This window comes from Acipenser ruthenus, chromosome 48 (genome assembly GCF_902713425.1).
Source record: "Acipenser ruthenus chromosome 48, fAciRut3.2 maternal haplotype, whole genome shotgun sequence".
Classification (NCBI taxonomy): Eukaryota; Metazoa; Chordata; class Actinopteri; order Acipenseriformes; family Acipenseridae; genus Acipenser; species Acipenser ruthenus.
The window spans coordinates 8335684-8354223 of NC_081236.1; the positions used below are offsets into that span (position 1 = coordinate 8335684).

Genomic DNA, 18540 nt, shown 5'->3' on the forward strand with positions numbered 1-18540 from the left:
TCCATGCAGACTCTCTCACCTCCTCTCTGCTCTCCCTCAGTGTCTGAACGGATAAAACAACGCGCTCCTACCACACTACAACCCGGACCTTTCAAAATAATACAATATAACAGCGCTCTGTAGTTTATAAACACATTGTAGAGCTCCATGCAGACTCTCTCACCTCCTCTCTGCTCTCCCTCAGTGTCTGAACGGATAAAACAACGCGCTCCTACCACACTACAACCCGGACCTTTCAAAATAATACAATATAACAGCGCTCTGTAGTTTATAAACACATTGTAGAGCTCCATGCAGACTCTCTCACCTCCTCTCTGCTCTCCCTCAGTGTCTGAACGGATAAAACAACGCGCTCCTACCACACTACAACCCGGACCTTTCAAAATAATACAATATAACAGCGCTCTGTAGTTTATAAACACATTGTAGAGCTCCATGCAGACTCTCTCACCTCCTCTCTGCTCTCCCTCAGTGTCTGAACGGATAAAACAACGCGCTCCTACCACACTACAACCCGGACCTTTCAAAATAATACAATATAACAGCGCTCTGTAGTTTATAAACACATTGTAGAGCTCCATGCAGACTCTCTCACCTCCTCTCTGCTCTCCCTCAGTGTCTGAACGGATAAAACAACGCGCTCCTACCACACTACAACCCGGACCTTTCAAAATAATACAATATAACAGCGCTCTGTAGTTTATAAACACATTGTAGAGCTCCATGCAGACTCTCTCACCTCCTCTCTGCTCTCCCTCAGTGTCTGAACGGATAAAACAACGCGCTCCTACCACACTACAACCCGGACCTTTCAAAATAATACAATATAACAGCGCTCTGTAGTTTATAAACACATTGTAGAGCTCCATGCAGACTCTCTCACCTCCTCTCTGCTCTCCCTCAGTGTCTGAACGGATAAAACAACGCGCTCCTACCACACTACAACCCGGACCTTTCAAAATAATACAATATAACAGCGCTCTGTAGTTTATAAACACATTGTAGAGCTCCATGCAGACTCTCTCACCTCCTCTCTGCTCTCCCTCAGTGTCTGAACGGATAAAACAACGCGCTCCTACCACACTACAACCCGGACCTTTCAAAATAATACAATATAACAGCGCTCTGTAGTTTATAAACACATTGTAGAGCTCCATGCAGACTCTCTCACCTCCTCTCTGCTCTCCCTCAGTGTCTGAACGGATAAAACAACGCGCTCCTACCACACTACAACCCGGACCTTTCAAAATAATACAATATAACAGCGCTCTGTAGTTTATAAACACATTGTAGAGCTCCATGCAGACTCTCTCACCTCCTCTCTGCTCTCCCTCAGTGTCTGAACGGATAAAACAACGCGCTCCTACCACACTACAACCCGGACCTTTCAAAATAATACAATATAACAGCGCTCTGTAGTTTATAAACACATTGTAGAGCTCCATGCAGACTCTCTCACCTCCTCTCTGCTCTCCCTCAGTGTCTGAACGGATAAAACAACGCGCTCCTACCACACTACAACCCGGACCTTTCAAAATAATACAATATAACAGCGCTCTGTAGTTTATAAACACATTGTAGAGCTCCATGCAGACTCTCTCACCTCCTCTCTGCTCTCCCTCAGTGTCTGAACGGATAAAACAACGCGCTCCTACCACACTACAACCCGGACCTTTCAAAATAATACAATATAACAGCGCTCTGTAGTTTATAAACACATTGTAGAGCTCCATGCAGACTCTCTCACCTCCTCTCTGCTCTCCCTCAGTGTCTGAACGGATAAAACAACGCGCTCCTACCACACTACAACCCGGACCTTTCAAAATAATACAATATAACAGCGCTCTGTAGTTTATAAACACATTGTAGAGCTCCATGCAGACTCTCTCACCTCCTCTCTGCTCTCCCTCAGTGTCTGAACGGATAAAACAACGCGCTCCTACCACACTACAACCCGGACCTTTCAAAATAATACAATATAACAGCGCTCTGTAGTTTATAAACACATTGTAGAGCTCCATGCAGACTCTCTCACCTCCTCTCTGCTCTCCCTCAGTGTCTGAACGGATAAAACAACGCGCTCCTAGCCACACTACAACCCGGACCTTTCAAAATAATACAATATAACAGCGCTCTGTAGTTTATAAACACATTGTAGAGCTCCATGCAGACTCTCTCACCTCCTCTCTGCTCTCCCTCAGTGTCTGAACGGATAAAACAACGCGCTCCTACCACACTACAACCCGGACCTTTCAAAATAATACAATATAACAGCGCTCTGTAGTTTATAAACACATTGTAGAGCTCCATGCAGACTCTCTCACCTCCTCTCTGCTCTCCCTCAGTGTCTGAACGGATAAAACAACGCGCTCCTACCACACTACAACCCGGACCTTTCAAAATAATACAATATAACAGCGCTCTGTAGTTTATAAACACATTGTAGAGCTCCATGCAGACTCTCTCACCTCCTCTCTGCTCTCCCTCAGTGTCTGAACGGATAAAACAACGCGCTCCTACCACACTACAACCCGGACCTTTCAAAATAATACAATATAACAGCGCTCTGTAGTTTATAAACACATTGTAGAGCTCCATGCAGACTCTCTCACCTCCTCTCTGCTCTCCCTCAGTGTCTGAACGGATAAAACAACGCGCTCCTACCACACTACAACCCGGACCTTTCAAAATAATACAATATAACAGCGCTCTGTAGTTTATAAACACATTGTAGAGCTCCATGCAGACTCTCTCACCTCCTCTCTGCTCTCCCTCAGTGTCTGAACGGATAAAACAACGCGCTCCTACCACACTACAACCCGGACCTTTCAAAATAATACAATATAACAGCGCTCTGTAGTTTATAAACACATTGTAGAGCTCCATGCAGACTCTCTCACCTCCTCTCTGCTCTCCCTCAGTGTCTGAACGGATAAAACAACGCGCTCCTACCACACTACAACCCGGACCTTTCAAAATAATACAATATAACAGCGCTCTGTAGTTTATAAACACATTGTAGAGCTCCATGCAGACTCTCTCACCTCCTCTCTGCTCTCCCTCAGTGTCTGAACGGATAAAACAACGCGCTCCTACCACACTACAACCCGGACCTTTCAAAATAATACAATATAACAGCGCTCTGTAGTTTATAAACACATTGTAGAGCTCCATGCAGACTCTCTCACCTCCTCTCTGCTCTCCCTCAGTGTCTGAACGGATAAAACAACGCGCTCCTACCACACTACAACCCGGACCTTTCAAAATAATACAATATAACAGCGCTCTGTAGTTTATAAACACATTGTAGAGCTCCATGCAGACTCTCTCACCTCCTCTCTGCTCTCCCTCAGTGTCTGAACGGATAAAACAACGCGCTCCTAGCCACACTACAACCCGGACCTTTCAAAATAATACAATATAACAGCGCTCTGTAGTTTATAAACACATTGTAGAGCTCCATGCAGACTCTCTCACCTCCTCTCTGCTCTCCCTCAGTGTCTGAACGGATAAAACAACGCGCTCCTACCACACTACAACCCGGACCTTTCAAAATAATACAATATAACAGCGCTCTGTAGTTTATAAACACATTGTAGAGCTCCATGCAGACTCTCTCACCTCCTCTCTGCTCTCCCTCAGTGTCTGAACGGATAAAACAACGCGCTCCTACCACACTACAACCCGGACCTTTCAAAATAATACAATATAACAGCGCTCTGTAGTTTATAAACACATTGTAGAGCTCCATGCAGACTCTCTCACCTCCTCTCTGCTCTCCCTCAGTGTCTGAACGGATAAAACAACGCGCTCCTACCACACTACAACCCGGACCTTTCAAAATAATACAATATAACAGCGCTCTGTAGTTTATAAACACATTGTAGAGCTCCATGCAGACTCTCTCACCTCCTCTCTGCTCTCCCTCAGTGTCTGAACGGATAAAACAACGCGCTCCTACCACACTACAACCCGGACCTTTCAAAATAATACAATATAACAGCGCTCTGTAGTTTATAAACACATTGTAGAGCTCCATGCAGACTCTCTCACCTCCTCTCTGCTCTCCCTCAGTGTCTGAACGGATAAAACAACGCGCTCCTACCACACTACAACCCGGACCTTTCAAAATAATACAATATAACAGCGCTCTGTAGTTTATAAACACATTGTAGAGCTCCATGCAGACTCTCTCACCTCCTCTCTGCTCTCCCTCAGTGTCTGAACGGATAAAACAACGCGCTCCTAGCACACTACAACCCGGACCTTTCAAAATAATACAATATAACAGCGCTCTGTAGTTTATAAACACATTGTAGAGCTCCATGCAGACTCTCTCACCTCCTCTCTGCTCTCCCTCAGTGTCTGAACGGATAAAACAACGCGCTCCTACCACACTACAACCCGGACCTTTCAAAATAATACAATATAACAGCGCTCTGTAGTTTATAAACACATTGTAGAGCTCCATGCAGACTCTCTCACCTCCTCTCTGCTCTCCCTCAGTGTCTGAACGGATAAAACAACGCGCTCCTACCACACTACAACCCGGACCTTTCAAAATAATACAATATAACAGCGCTCTGTAGTTTATAAACACATTGTAGAGCTCCATGCAGACTCTCTCACCTCCTCTCTGCTCTCCCTCAGTGTCTGAACGGATAAAACAACGCGCTCCTACCACACTACAACCCGGACCTTTCAAAATAATACAATATAACAGCGCTCTGTAGTTTATAAACACATTGTAGAGCTCCATGCAGACTCTCTCACCTCCTCTCTGCTCTCCCTCAGTGTCTGAACGGATAAAACAACGCGCTCCTACCACACTACAACCCGGACCTTTCAAAATAATACAATATAACAGCGCTCTGTAGTTTATAAACACATTGTAGAGCTCCATGCAGACTCTCTCACCTCCTCTCTGCTCTCCCTCAGTGTCTGAACGGATAAAACAACGCGCTCCTACCACACTACAACCCGGACCTTTCAAAATAATACAATATAACAGCGCTCTGTAGTTTATAAACACATTGTAGAGCTCCATGCAGACTCTCTCACCTCCTCTCTGCTCTCCCTCAGTGTCTGAACGGATAAAACAACGCGCTCCTACCACACTACAACCCGGACCTTTCAAAATAATACAATATAACAGCGCTCTGTAGTTTATAAACACATTGTAGAGCTCCATGCAGACTCTCTCACCTCCTCTCTGCTCTCCCTCAGTGTCTGAACGGATAAAACAACGCGCTCCTACCACACTACAACCCGGACCTTTCAAAATAATACAATATAACAGCGCTCTGTAGTTTATAAACACATTGTAGAGCTCCATGCAGACTCTCTCACCTCCTCTCTGCTCTCCCTCAGTGTCTGAACGGGTAAAACAACGCGCTCCTACCACACTACAACCCGGACCTTTCAAAATAATACAATATAACAGCGCTCTGTAGTTTATAAACACATTGTAGAGCTCCATGCAGACTCTCTCACCTCCTCTCTGCTCTCCCTCAGTGTCTGAACGGATAAAACAACGCGCTCCTACCACACTACAACCCGGACCTTTCAAAATAATACAATATAACAGCGCTCTGTAGTTTATAAACACATTGTAGAGCTCCATGCAGACTCTCTCACCTCCTCTCTGCTCTCCCTCAGTGTCTGAACGGATAAAACAACGCGCTCCTACCACACTACAACCCGGACCTTTCAAAATAATACAATATAACAGCGCTCTGTAGTTTATAAACACATTGTAGAGCTCCATGCAGACTCTCTCACCTCCTCTCTGCTCTCCCTCAGTGTCTGAACGGATAAAACAACGCGCTCCTAGCACACTACAACCCGGACCTTTCAAAATAATACAATATAACAGCGCTCTGTAGTTTATAAACACATTGTAGAGCTCCATGCAGACTCTCTCACCTCCTCTCTGCTCTCCCTCAGTGTCTGAACGGATAAAACAACGCGCTCCTACCACACTACAACCCGGACCTTTCAAAATAATACAATATAACAGCGCTCTGTAGTTTATAAACACATTGTAGAGCTCCATGCAGACTCTCTCACCTCCTCTCTGCTCTCCCTCAGTGTCTGAACGGATAAAACAACGCGCTCCTACCACACTACAACCCGGACCTTTCAAAATAATACAATATAACAGCGCTCTGTAGTTTATAAACACATTGTAGAGCTCCATGCAGACTCTCTCACCTCCTCTCTGCTCTCCCTCAGTGTCTGAACGGGTAAAACAACGCGCTCCTACCACACTACAACCCGGACCTTTCAAAATAATACAATATAACAGCGCTCTGTAGTTTATAAACACATTGTAGAGCTCCATGCAGACTCTCTCACCTCCTCTCTGCTCTCCCTCAGTGTCTGAACGGATAAAACAACGCGCTCCTACCACACTACAACCCGGACCTTTCAAAATAATACAATATAACAGCGCTCTGTAGTTTATAAACACATTGTAGAGCTCCATGCAGACTCTCTCACCTCCTCTCTGCTCTCCCTCAGTGTCTGAACGGATAAAACAACGCGCTCCTACCACACTACAACCCGGACCTTTCAAAATAATACAATATAACAGCGCTCTGTAGTTTATAAACACATTGTAGAGCTCCATGCAGACTCTCTCACCTCCTCTCTGCTCTCCCTCAGTGTCTGAACGGATAAAACAACGCGCTCCTACCACACTACAACCCGGACCTTTCAAAATAATACAATATAACAGCGCTCTGTAGTTTATAAACACATTGTAGAGCTCCATGCAGACTCTCTCACCTCCTCTGTGCTCTCCCTCAGTGTCTGAACGGATAAAACAACGCGCTCCTACCACACTACAACCCGGACCTTTCAAAATAATACAATATAACAGCGCTCTGTAGTTTATAAACACATTGTAGAGCTCCATGCAGACTCTCTCACCTCCTCTCTGCTCTCCCTCAGTGTCTGAACGGATAAAACAACGCGCTCCTACCACACTACAACCCGGACCTTTCAAAATAATACAATATAACAGCGCTCTGTAGTTTATAAACACATTGTAGAGCTCCATGCAGACTCTCTCACCTCCTCTGTGCTCTCCCTCAGTGTCTGAACGGATAAAACAACGCGCTCCTACCACACTACAACCCGGACCTTTCAAAATAATACAATATAACAGCGCTCTGTAGTTTATAAACACATTGTAGAGCTCCATGCAGACTCTCTCACCTCCTCTCTGCTCTCCCTCAGTGTCTGAACGGATAAAACAACGCGCTCCTACCACACTACAACCCGGACCTTTCAAAATAATACAATATAACAGCGCTCTGTAGTTTATAAACACATTGTAGAGCTCCATGCAGACTCTCTCACCTCCTCTCTGCTCTCCCTCAGTGTCTGAACGGATAAAACAACGCGCTCCTACCACACTACAACCCGGACCTTTCAAAATAATACAATATAACAGCGCTCTGTAGTTTATAAACACATTGTAGAGCTCCATGCAGACTCTCTCACCTCCTCTCTGCTCTCCCTCAGTGTCTGAACGGGTCTGTCTCCCACAGGACGAGGAATATACCAATCACAAAATACAAACCGATCAGCGCGGTTTAACAATTCCTCTAATATGAACCGCAAAGGAAATTGTGATACCGGGGATCTTTTAATAAAAAATGAATATGACTTTTAATTTTAACATCATAATCGAGCTGTTTGTAGCTCTATATTTTCCCCAGTGAATACAATTTGAATTCAGGTACCCCCTCCCCCATGCCGGAGTTGGTATAGTCCTTTCTCTATACGGCGGCAGCAGCGTCGATGCTGCGAGTTTCACGCAGATATATAATCTGTGTTTCGTGTAATTATATTGATATTTCCCGTCCTCTTCTTCCGAATGAGATGTTCAAACACTAACGCGATACCCCTGATAATGTTTTTTAGAAGTATATCAGGTTAATTGAAGTTGAGCGGGGTTGTCACAAACAGATCCACAATGGCGCAGGCATGCTCGCAGTTTCATAGCTTTCTCTTCGCTAGTCTTGGAGGTTCAGGGCGTGTGAACTTGTTTTTGGTAAATACAGCACAGGGTCGCAGAAAGGTCATTCTTTACGAGTAAACTTCCAGGCAGTAACCTCTGCTATTTCTACCCCATGCTTTTATTTAGTTTCTCTTAAACTGTATTCTTGTCTCCTATTCTTTATCCAGGACAGTATTCCTCCCTGCTGTCCAGCGGCACAGATTTAGACTCTTCCTCAGACTGCGCTGCGAACTAAACCAGGCAACAGAGCCGCGTCCACAGCAGCAGAAGAGTCACCAGCAATGAGACACGCCAAGGAGTGCGCTGCTCTGTGAGACTCGAGGGGACGCGTTATCAAAGCGCTTCCTCCAGCCTTTAATTAACTGCTATTGATTTAAAAAAGGACGAGACATCATGTTAATGTTACAACATGAAAAACTAAACACACTGAGAGTGCTGGAGAGGGCTTGAAATACAGTGTATCACTCAGCTGTGTGGTTCTAGTTTTGTAAAATGAACAGGTGGTTTACCTCTTTAAAATAAATAGGAGTTAATTAAAGACTGGAGTAAAAGCTTTGGAAAGATGTCCTGAGGTGTCTTATTGTGATTAAAAAGTGTCCCATTCCACAAGAAAAACCTGAGAGGCGTTAGAAAACTAAAGCTCTTTGAATGAAATGCTTTTTATTATATGAATAACTACCCAGTGGAGTGACAGAGCAGGTTAATAAACTAAATGTATTGAATGAATAATGAAATCAGATCATATATGTCAGAGACTGAGAGGTTTGTATTAAATAGTCCAAGTACAGTATCCTTTAAAAGGTTTAAGAAACTTTAACTTAAGAAACCACGTAAATAAACTGGAAGGATGAAAGAAAGCTAAAGAAGGTCTGATTTCTTAAGTTAATGTTTTTTGTTGTATAAAGTCACTCTATTTTTTATTGTTTGTTCATACACACTGAATGAAAGCAGTGAAGCAGCACAGTAGATCTGCACGCTGGGTAGAAGGGCATCACTGGTCTATTATATTACATTATATTATATTATATTATATTATATTATATTATATTATATTATATTATATTGCTGCTCTAGAAAGAGTGCAAAGAAGAGCGACTAGAATTATCCCAGGTTTAAACGGCATGTCGTATGCAGACAGGCTAAAAGAATTGAATCTATTCAGTCTTTAACAAAGAAGACTACGTGGTGATCTGATTCAAGCATTCAAAATCCTAAAAGGTATAGACAATGTCAACCCGGGGGACTTTTTCAACCTGAAAAAAGAAACAAGGACCAGGGGTCACAAATGGAGATTAGATAAAGGGGCATTCAGAACAGAAAATAGGAGGCACTTTTTTATAAAGAGAATTGTGAGGGTCTGGAACCAACTCCCCAGTAATGTTGTTGAAGCTGACACCCTGGGATCCTTCAAGAAGCTGCTTGATGAGATTCTGGGATCAGTAAGCTACTAACAACCAAACGAACGAACAAGATGGGCTGAATGGCCTCCTCTCGTTTGTAAACTTTCTTATGTTCTTATGTTCTGCCTCTGATATGCTAAAGTTATTTAAAACTGGATAGGAACAGGTTGACATGTGGGGCATGTTGTCCGTGTCCTCCTTTGTAAAAATCTGTGTAAAGTAATCATTTAATATATTTGCTATTTTTTTTTCTTCATCTATGATTTTGCCGTTTGTGTCTCTTAGACATTTAACCTCCTCTTTGAATGTTTTCTTGCTGTTATAATATTGGAAAAACGTTTTGGAATTGGTTTTAGCCCCCTTAGCAATGTTCATTTCTGTTTCTCTCTTGGCCTTTCTAACTTCCTTTTTGACTTGTGTTTGCAGTTCCAAACAGGAGGAGTGGCAAACACTGAAGCAGCAGCAAAGGTCATTCAAAATGATCTCGACAGCATTCAGAACTGGGCAGACACATGGCAAATGACATTTAATAGAGGAAAGTGGAAGGTGCTGCACGCAGGCAATACATTTCTCCCCCTTCCTTTCTATATTGGTTAATTGTGGGCTCTAGTTTTTTATTTAACATCGCTGAGTCCCTTGTCCCTGTGGATTGCAACCACAATGTAGAAACATATAAAGAATGGATGGGAATGGTCAATAAACATCACTGCTGTTTCTCTGAAAGCGTGTTTATTTATTTCTAATACTGGACCCTGTCTTAATACTGTATCACATTCTGAATACGAATATAGCTGAATTATTAATTGTAGGTAATGCTTAGAATACCAGATACACATTTAGCATTAAAAAGCAATCCATGTGATTTCTTTACCAGTCGTTCATTATTTTGTGTATCAGCCTCCACACAAAGCCGAGCGCAGTGCGGTATACTGTAATGATGCTGCAGTCAGTCTGCCCGGACTGCACCTGAACCATCTTAAAAACACGAAGCCTCCAATAAGCTCATTTGTAAAAGTTAGTAAAGAATGGCGCTATATAATCTAAGGAAGCTGAATGTGAACTCCTAGCTGGAGCAACGAGAGAGGGAGAGAGGGGGCGGGGCAGAGAAGGAGGCGGAGACGCTGCTAGGCAACCGGCTCCTGAACATTCCACTCCGCTGAGCAGAGACCGTTAGGATTTAAAAATGCCAAAGTTCCGAGCGCCGTTAGTATGGGCTGCCAGAAATGAGGAGAAAATAAATACAGCTTTTTATAAATGTGTGCATTCAGATATCATTTAGAAATCTAGTTACAAGATTTAACAGTTAGCTAAATATTTAAATACATCTTCAATCTCTTAACTAGATTTAACATTTGTGTGTGCGTGTGTGTCAGTACCTGTGTGTGTGTGTCTCAGTGTGTGTCAGTACCTGTGTGTGCGTGTCAGTACCCGTGAGTGTGTGTGTGCGTGTCAGTACCTGTGTGTGTGCGTGTCAGTTCCTGTGTGTGTCAGTGTGTGTATCAGTGTGTGTGTCACTATCTGTGTGTGTGTGCGTCACTATCTGTGTGTGTGTGTGTGTGTGTGTGTGTCACTATCTGTGTGTGTGTGTGTCTCAGTGTGTGTCTTAGTTTGTGTGTGTGTGTCTCAGTGTGTGTGTGCGTGCGTGTCAGTACCTGTGTGTGTGTTTGTCAGTACCTGTGTGTGTGTGTGTGCGCGTGTCAGTACCTGTGTGTGTCAGTAACTGTGTGTGTGTGTGTGGGTGTCAGTACCTGTGTGTGTCAGTACCTGTGTGTGTGTGTGTGTGTGTGTGTCAGTACCTGTGTGTGCGCAGGTCAGTACCTGTGAGTGTGTGTGTGGGTGTGGGTCAGTGCCTGTTTGTGTGTGTGTGTGTGTGTGTGTGTGTGTTTCAGTACTTGTGTCTGTGTGTCAGAACCTGTGTGTGGGTTAGTACGTGTGTGTGTGTGCGCGCAGGTCAGTACCTGTGTTTGTGTGTGTGCGGGTCACTACCTTTGTGTGTGTGTTTGTGTCTGTACCTGTGTGTGTGTGTGCGTGCGCATGCGTGCGTCAGTACCTGTGTGTGTGGGGGGTCAGTACCTGTGTTTGTGTGTGTGTGTGTGTGCGTGAGCATGCGTGCGTCAGTACCTGTGTGTGTGGGGGGGGGGGTCAGTACCTGTGTGTGTGTGTGTGTGCGTTTGTGTCAGTACCTGTGTGTGTGTGTGTGTGTGTGTGTGCGTGCGCGTGCGTGCGTCAGTACCTGTGTGTCTCTGGGAGATATATTTTTTATCTCAAGTCCCCTCCCGCGCTCCGTTCATAACTGATGGAAAACTAAAACAACTCCTCAGAACTATTCATGACGAGGGACATGTTAATAAAAACATAAACCATGGCGATTGTGTTGATAAAGATATCGCAGGAATAAGTCCAGGCAGCAGAACGCCAGGGAAAGCGACCGGTTGTGTTTTAAACCTGTCAGCGAGCCCGGCTCTGAAGAACAACAAAACACAAAACAAGAGACGCATATCGAGGGCCTGTCAAATTTGAAAATTCATTTATTACATTTCTCTTCATAGAATCCTCTGTAAGGTTAACATACAACCAGTCAGATACAGAACAATAGATTTTGATAATTTACTCTAGTTATTGATAAAAAAAAAAAAAAATTGTAATATTTGTAAAACTTCCACCCTTTCCACAAGTCTCAGAACACCTGAACCGTGCCGTCTGAAGATATCCCTGTGTCTCTATCAGATGAATCTATAACAGCACAGCAGCTCAAATTAAAATCTGCATCGCTGCCCGAACCCAGAGACTGTCTATCACATGTCTGCAAACCTCAAGCCTAGAGGCCATCCCAAACTGCACAGAACCGCGGAAATCTGAAGAGAATCTGTAATCTGCAGAGGGAGCATCTTACCTGTTTATTATTTGAATGATAAAAATGGAAATCAAGTAAACATGCTATCAAACTCTTTACAGGCGAAGCACTTCCAATGTAACATATCAGGCCTTTTTGTCAGTAAAATCTTTATACGCTGTCAAACAAAAACAAGACTTCTCATTGGGTCACGTTTTCAAACCCTCAACTCCAGCCTTTATGAACTCCTACTTCATAAAAGGAGACACAACGTCTGTCGATTTCACAAAACTAGAACCGAGCTGCTGAGTTCATGTATTCCAGGTCACTTTAGCGGTCCGTTTGTGATAATTCCGATGACGATGTCGCTGAGGAAGATGGCGGCTCCCTGGAGGAGTGCGAATTCCCAGGAATTCACTCCTCCACAGATTCGGACCGTCTCTACTCCAGACCGACTGGTTAATTGCAATCCCAAAACACCACTTCCGAGAGACTTCCTTAAAAACAAAGTGCTTGATTACTTTCCCATAAACTGATTTCCTCGTCAATTTCAAAGATCACAGGTTAACCAGGAACTTAATACTGTATCACATTCTGAATATGAATATAGCTGAGTTATTAATTGTAGGTAATACTTAGAATACCAGATACACATTTACCATTAAAAAGCAATCCATGTGATTTCTTTACCAGTCGTTCATTATTTTGTGTATCAGCCTCCACACAAAGCCGAGCGCAGTGCGGTATACTGTAATGATGTTCCAGTCAGTCTGCCCGGACTGCACCTGAACCATCTTAAAAACACGAAGCCTCCAATAAGCTCATTTGTAAAAGTTAGTAAAGAATGGCGCTATATAATCTAAGGATGCTGAATGTGAACTCCTAGCTGGAGCAACGAGAGAGGGAGAGAGGGGGCGGGGCAGAGAAGGAGGCGGAGACGCTGCTAGGCAACCGGCTCCTGAACATTCCACTCCGCTGAGCAGAGACCGTTAGGATTTAAAAATGCCAAAGTTCCGAGCGCCGTTAGTATGGGCTGCCAGAAATGAGGAGAAAATAAATACAGCTTTTTATAAATGTGTGCATTCAGATATCATTTAGAAATCTACTTACAAGATTTAACAGTTAGCTAAATATTTAAATAAATCTTAAATCTCTTAGCTAGATTGAACAGTTAGCTAAATATCTAAATAAATCTTAAATCTCTTAGCTAGATTTAACAGTTAGCTAAATATTTAAATAAATCTTAAATCTCTTAGCTAGATTTAACATTTAGCTAAATATTTAAATAAATCTTAAATCTCTTAACTAGATTTAACATTTAGCTAAATATTTAAATAAATCTTAAATCTCTTAACTAGATTTAACATTTAGCTAAATATTTAAATAAAACTTAAATCTCTCTTAGCTAGATTTAACATTTTGCTAAATATTTAAATAAATCTTAAATCACTTAACTAGATTTAACATTTAGTTAAATATTTAACTGGCAGCTAAAGTGCATAGCATAAGTGTACCTGTGCGTGTGTGTGTGTGTGTGTGTCAGTACCTGTGTGTGCGTCAGTAGCTGTGTGTGTGTGTGCGTGTGTGTGTGTGTGTCTGTGTCAGTACCTGTGTGTGTGTGTGCGTGTGTCTGTGTCAGTACCTGTGTGTGCGTGTGTGACAGTACCTGTGTCTGTCACAATCTGTGTGTGTGTGTGTGTGTCTCAGTTTCTCAGTGTGTGTGTGTGTGTGTGTGTGACAGTACCTGTGTCTGTCACTATCTGTGTGTGTGTGTGTGTGTCTCAGTTTCTCAGTGTGTGTGTGTGTGTGTGTCAGTACCTGTGCGTGTCAGTACCTGTGAGTGTGTGTGTCTGTGTCAGTACCTGGGTGTGTGTGTGTGTGTGTCACTATCTGTGAGTGTGTGTGTGTCACTATCTGTGTGTGTGTCTCAGTGTGTGTCTTAGTGTGTGTGTCTCAGTGTGTGTGTGTTTGTCAGTACGTGTGTGTGCGTGCGTGTCAGTACCTGTGTGTGTGTGTTTGTCAGTACCTGTGTGTGTGTGTGCGTGTGTCAGTACCTGTGTGTGTGTCTGTCAGTACCTGTGTACGTGTGTCAGTACCGGTGTGTGTGTGTGTGTGCGTGTCAGTACCTGTGTGTGTGTCTGTCAGTACCTGTGTGTGTGGGTGTGGGTCAGTGCCTGTGTGTGTGTGTGTGTGTGTGTGTGTTTCAGTACCTGTGTCTGTGCGTTAGAACCTGTGTGTGTGTCAGTACCTGTGTGTGTGTGTGTGTCACTACTTGTGTGTGTGTGTGCGGGTCACTACCTGTGTGTGTGTGCGGGGGTCAGTACCTGTGTGTGTGTGTGCGCAGGTCAGTACCTGTGTGTGTGTGTGTGCGGGTCACTACCTGTGTGTGTGTGTGGGGGTCAGTGCCTGTGTGTGTGTGTGTGTGTGTGTTTGTGTGTTTGTGTCTGTACCTGTGTGTGTGTGTGTGTGTTTGTGTCAGTACCTGTGTGTGTGTGTGTGTGCGTGCGCATGCGTGCGTCAGTACCTGTGTGTGTGGGGGGGGGGGGTCAGTACCTGTGTGTGTGTGTGTGTGTGTTTGTGTCAGTACCTGTGTGTGTGTCAGTACCTGTGTGTTTGGGGGGGGTCAGTACCTGTGTGTGTGTGTGTGTGTGTGTGTGAGTGTGTGCGTGCGCATGCGTGCGTCAGTACCTGTGTGTGTCTGTGTGTGTTTGTGACAGTACCTGTGTGTGTCAGTACCTGTGTGTGTGTGTGTGTGTTTGTGTCTGTACCTGTGTGTGTGTGTGTGCGTGCGCATGCGTGCGTCAGTACCTGTGTGTCTCTGGGAGATATATTTTTTGTCTCAAGTCCCCTCCCGCGCTCTGTTCATAACTGATGTAAAACTAAAACAACTCCTCAGAACTATTCATGACGAGGGACATGTTAATAAAAACATAAACCATGGTGATTGTGTTGATAAAGATATCGCAGGAATAAGTCCAGGCAGCAGAACGCCAGGGAAAGCGACGCGTTGTGTTTTAAACCTGTCAGCGAGCCCGGCTCTGAAGAACAACAAAACACAAAACAAGAGACGCACATCGAGGGCCTGTCAAATTTGAAAATTCATTTATTACATTTCTCTTCATAGAATCCTCTGTAAGGTTAACATACAACCAGTCATATACAGAACAATAGACTTTGATAATTTACTCTAGTTATTGATTAAAAAAAAAAATGTAATATTTGTAAAACTTCCATCCTTTCCACAAGACTCAAAACACCTGAACCGTGCCGTCTGAAGATATCCCTGTGTCTCTATCAGATGAATCTATAACAGCACAGCAGCTCAAATTAAAATGTGCATCGCTGCCCGAACCCAGAGACTGTCTATCACATGTCTGCAAACCTCAAGCCTAGAGGCCGTCCCAAACTGCACAGAACCGCGGAAATCTGAAGAGAATCTGTAATCTGCAGAGGGAGCATCTTACCTGTTTAGTATTTGAATGATAAAAATGGAAATCAAGTAAACATACTATCAAACTCTTTACAGGCGAAGCACTTCCAATGTAACATATCAGGCCTTTTTGTCAGTAAAATCTTTATACGCTGTCAAACAAAAGCAAGACTTCTCATTGGGTCACGTTTTCAAACCCTCAACTCCAGCCTTTATGAACTCCTACTTCATAAAAGGAGACACAACGTCTGTCGATTTCACAAAACTAGAACCGAGCAGCTGAGTTCATGTATTCCAGGTCACTTTAGCGGTCCGTTTGTGATAATTCCGATGACGATGTCGCTGAGGAAGATGGCGGCTCCCTGGAGGAGTGTGAATTCCCAGGAATTCACTCCTCCACAGATTCGGACCGTCTCTACTCCAGACCGACTGGTTAATTGCAATCCCAAAACACCACTTCCGAGAGACTTCCTTAAAAACAAAGTGCTTGATTACTTTCCCATAAACTGATTTCCTCGTCGAATTCAAAGATCGCAGGTTAACCAGGAACTTAATACTGTATCACATTCTGAATATGAATATAGCTGAGTTATTAATTGTAGGTAATACTTAGAATACCAGATACATATTTAGCATTAAAAAGCAATCCATGTGATTTCTTTACCAGTCGTTCATTATTTTGTGTATCAGCCTCCACACAAAGCCGAGCGCAGTGCCGTATACTGTAATGATGCTGCAGTCAGTCTGCCCGGACTGCACCTGAACCATCTTAAAAACACGAAGCCTCCAATAAGCTCATTTGTAAAAGTTAGTAAAGAATGGCGCTATATAATCTAAGGAAGCTGAATGTGAACTCCTAGCTGGAGCAACGAGAGAGGGAGAGAGGGGGCGGGGCAGAGAAGGAGGCGGAGACGCTGCTAGGCAACCGGCTCCTGAACATTCCACTCCGCTGAGCAGAGACCGTTAGGATTTAAAAATGCCAAAGTTCCGAGCGCCGTTAGTATGGGCTGCCAGAAATGAGGAGAAAATAAATACAGCTTTTTAGAAATGTGTGCATTCAGATATCATTTAGAAATCTAGTTACAACATTTAACAGTTAGCTAAATATTTAAATAAATCTGAAATCTCTTAACTAGATTGAACATTTAGCTAAATATTTAAATAAATCTTAAATCACTTAGCTAGATTTAACAGCTAAATATTTAAATAAATCTTAAATCACTTAACTAGATTTAACATTTAGTTAAATATTTAACTGGCAGCTAAAGTGCATAGCATAAGTGTACCTGTGCGTGTGTGTATCTGTGTGTGTCTGTGTCAGTACCTGTGTTTGCTTGTCCGTACCTGTGTGTGCGTCACCTGTGTGTGTGTGTGTCAGTACCTCTGTGTGTGTGTGTGTGTGTGTGTGTGTCAGTACCTCTGTGTGTGTGTGTGTGTGTGTGTGTGTGTGTGTGTGTCAGTACGTGTGTGTGTGTCAGTGTTTGTGTGTGTCAGTGTGTGTGTGTGTCTGTGTGTAAGTGCGTGTATGTCAGTGTGAGTCTGTGTGTGTCTGCCTGTCTCTGTGTGTGCGTGCATGCGGGTCAGTGTGTGTGTGTGTCAGTGTGTGTGTGCCTCTGTGTGTGTGTGTAAGTGTGGGTGTGTCAGGGTGTGTGTCTCTGTGTGTGTGTGTGTCAGTGTGTGTGTGTCTGTCTGTGTGTGTGTGTGTCAAGGTGTGTGTGTGTGTGTGTGTGTCTGTGTGTGTGTGTCAGGGTGTGTGTGTGTCTGCCTGTCTGTGCGTGTGTGTGTGTGTGTCAGAGTGTGTGTGTGTGTCAGTGTGTGTCTGTGTGTGTGTGTGTCAGTGTGTGTGTCTGTGTCTCAGTGTGTGTGTGTCTGCCTGTCTCTGTGTGTCTCAGTGTCTGTCTGTCGCTGTGTGTGTTTGTGTCTGTGTGTGTTTGTGTCTGTGTGTGTGTGTGTGGGTCAGTGTGTCTGTGTGTGTGTGTCTCTGTGTGTCTGTGTCTGTGTCTGTGTCTGTCTGTCTGTGCGTGTTTGTCAGTGTGTGTGTGTGTCTGTGTGTAAATGTGTGTGTGTCAGTGTGTGTGTGTGTCTGTGTGTGTGTGTGTCAAGGTGTGTGTGTCAGTATGTGTGTGTGTGTGTCAGTGTGTGTGTGTGTCTGTGTGTGTGTGTCAAGGTGTATGTGTCAAGGTGTGTGTGTCTGTGTGTGTGTCTGTGTGTGTGTCAGGGTGTGTGTGTGTGTGTCAAGGTATGTGTGTCAGTGTGTGTGTGTGTGCGTGTGTGTCAGTGTGTGTGTGTCTGTGTGTGTGTGTGTCAAGGTGTGTGTGTGTCAGTGTGTGTGTCTGTGTGTGTGTGTGTCAAGGTGTGTGTGTGTCAGTGTGTGTGTGTGTCAGGGTGTGTGTGTGTCAGTGTGTGTATGTGTGTCTCAGTGTGTGTGTCAGTGTGTGTGTGAGTGTCTTTGTGTCTGTCTGTCTGTCTGTCTGTGTGTGTGTCAGTGTGTGTCTGTGTGTGTCTGTGTAAGTGTCAGTGTGTGTGTGTGTGTGTCAGTGTGTGTCTGCCTGTAAGTGTGTGTGTGTGTGTGTCAGCTTGTGTGTGTCAGTGTGTCTGTGTGCCGTGTGCCTGAACTCTGCCATGTGCGGCTTTTTTGAGTAGGGGAGAGAGACATATATATATAGGTGTCCAAAAACGGACACAGTGCTATGGCAGGTGAATCAGTCCCATGCTGTGCTATTGACAGTGCTATGGCAGGTGAATCAGTCCCATGCTGTGCTATTGACAGTGCTATGGCAGGTGAATCAGTCACATGCTGTGCTATTGACAGTGCTATAGCAGGTGAATCAGTCCCATGCTGTGCTAT

At 44.0% G+C, this 18540-nt stretch overlaps 1 protein-coding gene across 3 annotated transcripts in view; it reads right to left on the reverse strand.

Annotated features, from left to right (window-relative positions):
- Positions 1-18540, reverse strand: part of LOC131721156 (zinc finger protein 436-like) — a 134822-nt gene that overhangs the window by 16706 nt on the left and 99576 nt on the right. For 2 of the 3 annotated variants that reach the window (XM_059014441.1, XM_059014439.1), the window contains exon 1: positions 7510-7600. The exons of the other annotated variant lie outside the window; for it this stretch is intronic. The gene's annotated coding sequence lies outside the window, so the exon portion shown is untranslated. Of the gene's footprint in view, positions 1-7509; positions 7601-18540 lie in introns of those variants that run through there. 3 annotated transcript variants of the gene reach the window in all.